Below are 7,649 nucleotides of genomic sequence, written 5' to 3' on the forward strand. Positions count from 1 at the left end.
CTGTTGCTGCTGCTGCTGCTGCTGCTGCTGCTGCTGCTGCTTGTCGTCAGACAAAAAGAATTATAAGCCCTGGGACAGGACAGAGAAGGTGAGAAGGTTCAAATAAGGGTTTAAAGCTTTGATGATGAGCAAGAAACACATGGCAAAAAGCTCTCCCCGGACTGTGAGAAAAAATTAAAAGCCTACAACACCTGGTATTCCCAGGCGGTCTCCCATCCAGGTACTAACCAGGCCCAACCCTGCTTAGCTTCCGAGATCAGGCGCTTTCAGGGTGGTATGGCCGCATGTGTGAAAGTTTTTTGTTTTACTTCTCTTATTCTGCTGCTGCTGCTGCTGCTGCTGCTGCTGCTGCTGCTGCTGCTGCTGCTGCTGCTGCTGCTGCTGCTGCTGCTGCTGCTGCTGCTGCTGCTGCTGCTGCTGCTGCTGCTGCTGCTGCTTGTCGTCAGACAGAAAGAATTATAAGCCCTGGGACAGGACAGAGAAGGTGAGAAGGTTCAAATAAGGGTTTAAAGCTTTGATGATGAGCAAGAAACACATGGCAAAAAGCTCTCCCCGGACTGTGAGAAAAGAAAAAGCCTACAACACCTGGTATTCCCAGGCGGTCTCCCATCCAGGTACTAACCAGGCCCAACCCTGCTTAGCTTCCGAGATCAGACGAGATCGGGCACTTTCAGGGTGGTATGGCCGCAGGTGTGAAAGTTTTTTATTTTACTTCTCTTATTCTGTTGCTGCTGCTGCTGCTGCTGCTGCTGCTGCTGCTGCTGCTGCTGCTGCTGCTGCTGCTGCTTGTCGCCAGACAGAAAGAATTATAAGCCCTGGGACAGGACAGAGAAGGTGAGAAGGTTCAAATAAGGGTTTAAAGCTTTGATGATGAGCAAGAAACACATGGCAAAAAGCTCTCCCCGGACTGTGAGAAAAGAAAAAGCTTACAACACCTGGTATTCCCAGGCGGTCTCCCATCCAGGTACTAACCAGGCCCAACCCTGCTTAGCTTCCGAGATCAGGCGCTTTCAGGGTGGTATGGCCGCAGGTGTGAAAGCTCTTTATTTTACTTTTCTTATTCTGTTGCTGCTGCTGCTGCTGCTGCTGCTGCTGCTGCTGCTGCTGCTGCTGCTGCTGCTGCTGCTGCTGCTGCTGCTGCTGCTGCTGCTGCTGCTGCTGCTGCTGCTGCTGCTGCTGCTGCTTGTCGTCAGACAGAAAGAATTATAAGCCCTGGGACAGGACAGAGAAGGTGAGAAGGTTCAAATAAGGGTTTAAAGCTTTGATGATGAGCAAGAAACACATGGCAAAAAGCTCTCCCCGGACTGTGAGAAAAAATTAAAAGCCTACAACACCTGGTATTCCCAGGCGGTCTGCCATCCAGGTACTAACCAGGCCCAACCCTGCTTAGCTTCCGAGATCAGACGAGATCGGGCGCTTTCAGGGTGGTATGGCCGCAGGTGTGAAAGTTTTTTATTTTACTTCTCTTATTCTGTTGCTGCTGCTGCTGCTGCTGCTGCTGCTGCTGCTGCTGCTGCTGCTGCTGCTGCTGCTGCTGCTTGTCGTCAGACAAAAAGAATTATAAGCCCTGGGACAGGACAGAGAAGGTGAGAAGGTTCAAATAAGGGTTTAAAGCTTTGATGATGAGCAAGAAACACATGGCAAAAAGCTCTCCCCGGACTGTGAGAAAAAATTAAAAGCCTACAACACCTGGTATTCCCAGGTGGACTCCCATCCAGGTACTAACCAGGCCCAACCCTGCTTAGCTTCGGAGATCAGACGAGATCGGGCGCTTTCAGGGTGGTATGGCCGCAGGTGTGAAAGTTTTTTATTTTACTTCTCTTATTCTGCTGCTGCTGCTGCTGCTGCTGCTGCTGCTGCTGCTGCTGCTGCTGCTGCTGCTGCTGCTGCTGCTGCTGCTGCTTGTCGTCAGACAGAAAGAATTATAAGCCCTGGGACTGCACAGAGAAGGTGAGAAGGTTCAAATAAGGGTTTAAAGCTTTGATGATGAGCAAGAAACACATGGCAAAAAGCTCTCCCCGGACTGTGAGAAAAGAAAAAGACTACAACACCTGGTATTCCCAGGCGGTCTCCCATCCAGGTACTAACCAGGCCCAACCCTGCTTAGCTTCCGAGATCAGACGAGATCGGGCGCTTTCGTGGTGGTATGGCTGCAGGTGTGAAAGTTTTTTATTTTACTTCTCTTATTCTGTTGCTGTTGCTGCTGCTGCTGCTGCTGCTGCTGCTGCTGCTGCTGCTGCTGCTGCTTGTCGTCAGACAGAAAGAATTATAAGCCCTGGGACAGGACAGAGAAGGTGAGAAGGTTCAAATAAGGGTTTAAAGCTTTGATGATGAGCAAGAAACACATGGCAAAAAGCTCTCCCCGGACTGTGAGAAAAGAAAAAGCCTACAACACCTGGTATTCCCAGGCGGTCTCCCATCCAGGTACTAACCAGGCCCAACCCTGCTTAGCTTCCGAGATCAGACGAGATCAGGCGCTTTCAGGGAGGTATGGCTTCAGGTGTGAAAGCTCTTTATTTTACTTTTCTTATTCTGTTGCTGCTGCTGCTGCTGCTGCTGCTGCTGCTGCTGCTGCTGCTGCTGCTGCTGCTGCTGCTGCTGCTGCTTGTCGTCAGACAGAAAGAATTATAAGCCCTGGGACAGGACAGAGAAGGTGAGAAGGTTCAAATAAGGGTTTAAAGCTTTGATGATGAGCAAGAAACACATGGCAAAAAGCTCTCCCCGGACTGTGAGAAAAAATTAAAAGCCTACAACACCTGGTATTCCCAGGCGGTCTCCCATCCAGGTACTAACCAGGCCCAACCCTGCTTAGCTTCCGAGATCAGACGAGATCGGGCGCTTTCAGGGTGGTATGGCCGCAGGTGTGAAAGTTTTTTATTTTACTTCTCTTATTCTGTTGCTGCTGCTGCTGCTGCTGCTGCTGCTGCTGCTGCTGCTGCTGCTGCTGCTGCTGCTGCTGCTGCTGCTGCTGCTGCTGCTGCTTGTCGTCAGACAAAAAGAATTATAAGCCCTGGGACAGGACAGAGAAGGTGAGAAGGTTCAAATAAGGGTTTAAAGCTTTGATGATGAGCAAGAAACACATGGCAAAAAGCTCTCCCCGGACTGTGAGAAAAAATTAAAAGCCTACAACACCTGGTATTCCCAGGCGGTCTCCCATCCAGGTACTAACCAGGCCCAACCCTGCTTAGCTTCCGAGATCAGACGAGATCAGGCGCTTTCAGGGTGGTATGGCCGCAGGTGTGAAAGTTTTTTATTTTACTTCTCTTATTCTGCTGCTGCTGCTGCTGCTGCTGCTGCTGCTGCTGCTGCTGCTGCTGCTGCTGCTGCTGCTGCTGCTTGTCGTCAGACAGAAAGAATTATAAGCCCTGGGACAGGACAGAGAAGGTGAGAAGGTTCAAATAAGGGTTTAAAGCTTTGATGATGAGCAAGAAACACATGGCAAAAAGCTCTCCCCGGACTGTGAGAAAAGAAAAAGCCTACAACACCTGGTATTCCCAGGCGGTCTCCCATCCAGGTACTAACCAGGCCCAACCCTGCTTAGCTTCCGAAATCAGGCGCTTTCAGGGTGGTATGGCCGCAGGTGTGAAAGTTTTTTATTTTACTTCTCTTATTCTGTTGCTGTTGCTGCTGCTGCTGTTGCTGCTGCTGCTGTTGCTGCTGCTGCTGTTGCTGCTGCTGCTGTTGCTGCTGCTGCTGTTGCTGCTGCTGCTGTTGCTGCTGCTGCTGTTGCTGCTGCTGCTGTTGCTGCTGCTGCTGCTGCTGCTGCTGCTGCTGCTGCTGCTGCTGCTGCTGCTTGTCGTCAGACAGAAAGAATTATAAGCCCTGGGACAGGACAGAGAAGGTGAGAAGGTTCAAATAAGGGTTTAAAGCTTTGATGATGAGCAAGAAACACATGGCAAAAAGCTCTCCCCGGACTGTGAGAAAAGAAAAAGCCTACAACACCTGGTATTCCCAGGCGGTCTCCCATCCAGGTACTAACCAGGCCCAACCCTGCTTAGCTTCTGAGATCAGACGAGATCGGGCGCTTTCAGGGTGGTATGGCCGCAGGTGCGAAAGCTCTTTATTTTACTTTTCTTATTCTGTTGCTGCTGCTGCTGCTGCTGCTGCTGCTGCTGCTGCTGCTGCTGCTGCTGCTGCTGCTGCTGCTTGTCGTCAGACAGAAAGAATTATAAGCCCTGGGACAGGACAGAGAAGGTGAGAAGGTTCAAATAAGGGTTTAAAGCTTTGATGATGAGCAAGAAACACATGGCAAAAAGCTCTCCCCGGACTGTGAGAAAAAATTAAAAGCCTACAACACCTGGTATTCCCAGGCGGTCTCCCATCCAGGTACTAACCAGGCCCAACCCTGCTTAGCTTCCGAGATCAGACAAGATCGGGCGCTTTCAGGGTGATATGGCCGCAGGTGTGAAAGTTTTTTATTTTACTTCTCTTATTCTGTTGCTGCTGCTGCTGCTGCTGCTGCTGCTGCTGCTGCTTGTCGTCAGACAAAAAGAATTATAAGCCCTGGGACAGGACAGAGAAGGTGAGAAGGTTCAAATAAGGGTTTAAAGCTTTGATGATGAGCAAGAAACACATGGCAAAAAGCTCTCCCCGGACTGTGAGAAAAAATTAAAAGCCTACAACACCTGGTATTCCCAGGCGGTCTCCCATCCAGGTACTAACCAGGCCCAACCCTGCTTAGCTTCCGAGATCAGGCGCTTTCAGGGTGGTATGGCCGCAGGTGTGAAAGTTTTTTATTTTACTTCTCTTATTCTGCTGCTGCTGCTGCTGCTGCTGCTGCTGCTGCTGCTGCTGCTGCTGCTGCTGCTGCTGCTGCTGCTGCTGCTGCTGCTGCTGCTGCTGCTGCTGCTGCTGCTGCTGCTGCTGCTGCTGCTGCTGCTGCTGCTGCTGCTGCTGCTGCTGCTGCTGCTGCTGCTGCTGCTTGTCGTCAGACAAAAAGAATTATAAGCCCTGGGACAGGACAGAGAAGGTGAGAAGGTTCAAATAAGGGTTTAAAGCTTTGATGATGAGCAAGAAACACATGGCAAAAAGCTCTCCCCGGACTGTGAGAAAAAATTAAAAGCCTACAACACCTGGTATTCCCAGGCGGTCTCCCATCCAGGTACTAACCAGGCCCAACCCTGCTTAGCTTCCGAGATCAGACGAGATCGGGCGCTTTCGTGGTGGTATGGCTGCAGGTGTGAAAGTTTTTTATTTTACTTCTCTTATTCTGTTGCTGTTGCTGCTGCTGCTGCTGCTGCTGCTGCTGCTGCTGCTGCTGCTGCTGCTGCTTGTCGTCAGACAGAAAGAATTATAAGCCCTGGGACAGGACAGAGAAGGTGAGAAGGTTCAAATAAGGGTTTAAAGCTTTGATGATGAGCAAGAAACACATGGCAAAAAGCTCTCCCCGGACTGTGAGAAAAGAAAAAGCCTACAACACCTGGTATTCCCAGGCGGTCTCCCATCCAGGTACTAACCAGGCCCAACCCTGCTTAGCTTCCGAGATCAGGCGCTTTCAGGGAGGTATGGCTTCAGGTGTGAAAGCTCTTTATTTTACTTTTCTTATTCTGTTGCTGCTGCTGCTGCTGCTGCTGCTGCTGCTGCTGCTGCTGCTGCTTGTCGTCAGACAGAAAGAATTATAAGCCCTGGGACAGGACAGAGAAGGTGAGAAGGTTCAAATAAGGGTTTAAAGCTTTGATGATGAGCAAGAAACACATGGCAAAAAGCTCTCCCCGGACTGTGAGAAAAAATTAAAAGCCTACAACACCTGGTATTCCCAGGCGGTCTCCCATCCAGGTACTAACCAGGCCCAACCCTGCTTAGCTTCCGAGATCAGACGAGATCGGGCGCTTTCAGGGTGGTATGGCCGCAGGTGTGAAAGTTTTTTATTTTACTTCTCTTATTCTGTTGCTGCTGCTGCTGCTGCTGCTGCTGCTGCTGCTGCTGCTGCTGCTGCTGCTGCTGCTGCTGCTTGTCGTCAGACAAAAAGAATTATAAGCCCTGGGACAGGACAGAGAAGGTGAGAAGGTTCAAATAAGGGTTTAAAGCTTTGATGATGAGCAAGAAACACATGGCAAAAAGCTCTCCCCGGACTGTGAGAAAAAATTAAAAGCCTACAACACCTGGTATTCCCAGGCGGTCTCCCATCCAGGTACTAACCAGGCCCAACCCTGCTTAGCTTCCGAGATCAGACGAGATCGGGCGCTTTCAGGGTGGTATGGCCGCAGGTGTGAAAGTTTTTTATTTTACTTCTCTTATTCTGCTGCTGCTGCTGCTGCTGCTGCTGCTGCTGCTGCTGCTGCTGCTGCTGCTGCTGCTGCTGCTGCTGCTGCTGCTGCTTGTCGTCAGACAGAAAGAATTATAAGCCCTGGGACAGGACAGAGAAGGTGAGAAGGTTCAAATAAGGGTTTAAAGCTTTGATGATGAGCAAGAAACACATGGCAAAAAGCTCTCCCCGGACTGTGAGAAAAGAAAAAGCCTACAACACCTGGTATTCCCAGGCGGTCTCCCATCCAGGTACTAACCAGGCCCAACCCTGCTTAGCTTCCGAAATCAGGCGCTTTCAGGGTGGTATGGCCGCAGGTGTGAAAGTTTTTTATTTTACTTCTCTTATTCTGTTGCTGTTGCTGCTGCTGCTGTTGCTGCTGCTGCTGTTGCTGCTGCTGCTGTTGCTGCTGCTGCTGTTGCTGCTGCTGCTGTTGCTGCTGCTGCTGTTGCTGCTGCTGCTGTTGCTGCTGCTGCTGTTGCTGCTGCTGCTGCTGCTGCTGCTGCTGCTGCTGCTGCTGCTGCTTGTCGTCAGACAGAAAGAATTATAAGCCCTGGGACAGGACAGAGAAGGTGAGAAGGTTCAAATAAGGGTTTAAAGCTTTGATGATGAGCAAGAAACACATGGCAAAAAGCTCTCCCCGGACTGTGAGAAAAGAAAAAGCCTACAACACCTGGTATTCCCAGGCGGTCTCCCATCCAGGTACTAACCAGGCCCAACCCTGCTTAGCTTCTGAGATCAGACGAGATCGGGCGCTTTCAGGGTGGTATGGCCGCAGGTGTGAAAGCTCTTTATTTTACTTTTCTTATTCTGTTGCTGCTGCTGCTGCTGCTGCTGCTGCTGCTGCTGCTGCTGCTGCTGCTGCTGCTGCTTGTCGTCAGACAGAAAGAATTATAAGCCCTGGGACAGGACAGAGAAGGTGAGAAGGTTCAAATAAGGGTTTAAAGCTTTGATGATGAGCAAGAAACACATGGCAAAAAGCTCTCCCCGGACTGTGAGAAAAAATTAAAAGCCTACAACACCTGGTATTCCCAGGCGGTCTCCCATCCAGGTACTAACCAGGCCCAACCCTGCTTAGCTTCCGAGATCAGACGAGATCGGGCGCTTTCAGGGTGATATGGCCGCAGGTGTGAAAGTTTTTTATTTTACTTCTCTTATTCTGTTGCTGCTGCTGCTGCTGCTGCTGCTGCTGCTGCTGCTGCTTGTCGTCAGACAAAAAGAATTATAAGCCCTGGGACAGGACAGAGAAGGTGAGAAGGTTCAAATAAGGGTTTAAAGCTTTGATGATGAGCAAGAAACACATGGCAAAAAGCTCTCCCCGGACTGTGAGAAAAAATTAAAAGCCTACAACACCTGGTATTCCCAGGCGGTCTCCCATCCAGGTACTAACCAGGCCCAACCCTGC

At 50.4% G+C, this 7,649-nt stretch overlaps 14 non-coding genes and 7 pseudogenes across 14 annotated transcripts; all 21 read right to left on the bottom strand.

Moving 5' to 3' along the window:
• Positions 1-179: 179 nt before the first annotated feature.
• Positions 180-288, bottom strand: LOC128480390 (uncharacterized; annotated as a pseudogene).
• Positions 289-573: 285 nt separating this feature from the next.
• LOC128477094 (5S ribosomal RNA) lies at positions 574-692 on the bottom strand. The gene has a single exon (XR_008348080.1). It is a non-coding gene; the product is annotated as a 5S ribosomal RNA (ribosomal RNA).
• Positions 693-923: 231 nt separating this feature from the next.
• Positions 924-1,032, bottom strand: LOC128480399 (uncharacterized; annotated as a pseudogene).
• A 290-nt stretch (positions 1,033-1,322) lies between these two features.
• On the bottom strand, positions 1,323-1,441 carry LOC128477816 (5S ribosomal RNA). Its single transcript, XR_008348770.1, has one exon. It is a non-coding gene; the product is annotated as a 5S ribosomal RNA (ribosomal RNA).
• Positions 1,442-1,677: 236 nt separating this feature from the next.
• On the bottom strand, positions 1,678-1,796 carry LOC128478838 (5S ribosomal RNA). Its single transcript, XR_008349738.1, has one exon. It is a non-coding gene; the product is annotated as a 5S ribosomal RNA (ribosomal RNA).
• Positions 1,797-2,039: 243 nt separating this feature from the next.
• Positions 2,040-2,158, bottom strand: LOC128479205 (5S ribosomal RNA). The gene has a single exon (XR_008350089.1). It is a non-coding gene; the product is annotated as a 5S ribosomal RNA (ribosomal RNA).
• A 225-nt stretch (positions 2,159-2,383) lies between these two features.
• LOC128479163 (5S ribosomal RNA) lies at positions 2,384-2,502 on the bottom strand. Its single transcript, XR_008350049.1, has one exon. It is a non-coding gene; the product is annotated as a 5S ribosomal RNA (ribosomal RNA).
• Positions 2,503-2,744: 242 nt separating this feature from the next.
• Positions 2,745-2,863, bottom strand: LOC128475494 (5S ribosomal RNA). Its single transcript, XR_008346552.1, has one exon. It is a non-coding gene; the product is annotated as a 5S ribosomal RNA (ribosomal RNA).
• A 257-nt stretch (positions 2,864-3,120) lies between these two features.
• On the bottom strand, positions 3,121-3,239 carry LOC128477232 (5S ribosomal RNA). The gene has a single exon (XR_008348214.1). It is a non-coding gene; the product is annotated as a 5S ribosomal RNA (ribosomal RNA).
• Positions 3,240-3,473: 234 nt separating this feature from the next.
• Positions 3,474-3,582, bottom strand: LOC128480303 (uncharacterized; annotated as a pseudogene).
• A 348-nt stretch (positions 3,583-3,930) lies between these two features.
• Positions 3,931-4,049, bottom strand: LOC128478067 (5S ribosomal RNA). The gene has a single exon (XR_008349006.1). It is a non-coding gene; the product is annotated as a 5S ribosomal RNA (ribosomal RNA).
• A 236-nt stretch (positions 4,050-4,285) lies between these two features.
• LOC128478769 (5S ribosomal RNA) lies at positions 4,286-4,404 on the bottom strand. Its single transcript, XR_008349672.1, has one exon. It is a non-coding gene; the product is annotated as a 5S ribosomal RNA (ribosomal RNA).
• Positions 4,405-4,613: 209 nt separating this feature from the next.
• Positions 4,614-4,722, bottom strand: LOC128479875 (uncharacterized; annotated as a pseudogene).
• Positions 4,723-5,060: 338 nt separating this feature from the next.
• LOC128478819 (5S ribosomal RNA) lies at positions 5,061-5,179 on the bottom strand. Its single transcript, XR_008349719.1, has one exon. It is a non-coding gene; the product is annotated as a 5S ribosomal RNA (ribosomal RNA).
• Positions 5,180-5,407: 228 nt separating this feature from the next.
• On the bottom strand, positions 5,408-5,516 carry LOC128480584 (uncharacterized; annotated as a pseudogene).
• Positions 5,517-5,734: 218 nt separating this feature from the next.
• On the bottom strand, positions 5,735-5,853 carry LOC128475507 (5S ribosomal RNA). Its single transcript, XR_008346564.1, has one exon. It is a non-coding gene; the product is annotated as a 5S ribosomal RNA (ribosomal RNA).
• A 236-nt stretch (positions 5,854-6,089) lies between these two features.
• On the bottom strand, positions 6,090-6,208 carry LOC128475519 (5S ribosomal RNA). Its single transcript, XR_008346575.1, has one exon. It is a non-coding gene; the product is annotated as a 5S ribosomal RNA (ribosomal RNA).
• A 246-nt stretch (positions 6,209-6,454) lies between these two features.
• Positions 6,455-6,563, bottom strand: LOC128480304 (uncharacterized; annotated as a pseudogene).
• Positions 6,564-6,905: 342 nt separating this feature from the next.
• Positions 6,906-7,024, bottom strand: LOC128478069 (5S ribosomal RNA). The gene has a single exon (XR_008349008.1). It is a non-coding gene; the product is annotated as a 5S ribosomal RNA (ribosomal RNA).
• Positions 7,025-7,254: 230 nt separating this feature from the next.
• Positions 7,255-7,373, bottom strand: LOC128477344 (5S ribosomal RNA). Its single transcript, XR_008348322.1, has one exon. It is a non-coding gene; the product is annotated as a 5S ribosomal RNA (ribosomal RNA).
• Positions 7,374-7,585: 212 nt separating this feature from the next.
• The window catches only part of LOC128479876 (uncharacterized), a 109-nt pseudogene continuing 45 nt past the window's right edge, over positions 7,586-7,649 (bottom strand).

The sequence above is a fragment of the Spea bombifrons genome, chromosome 2 (assembly GCF_027358695.1).
Source record: "Spea bombifrons isolate aSpeBom1 chromosome 2, aSpeBom1.2.pri, whole genome shotgun sequence".
Taxonomy (NCBI): Eukaryota; Metazoa; Chordata; class Amphibia; order Anura; family Pelobatidae; genus Spea; species Spea bombifrons.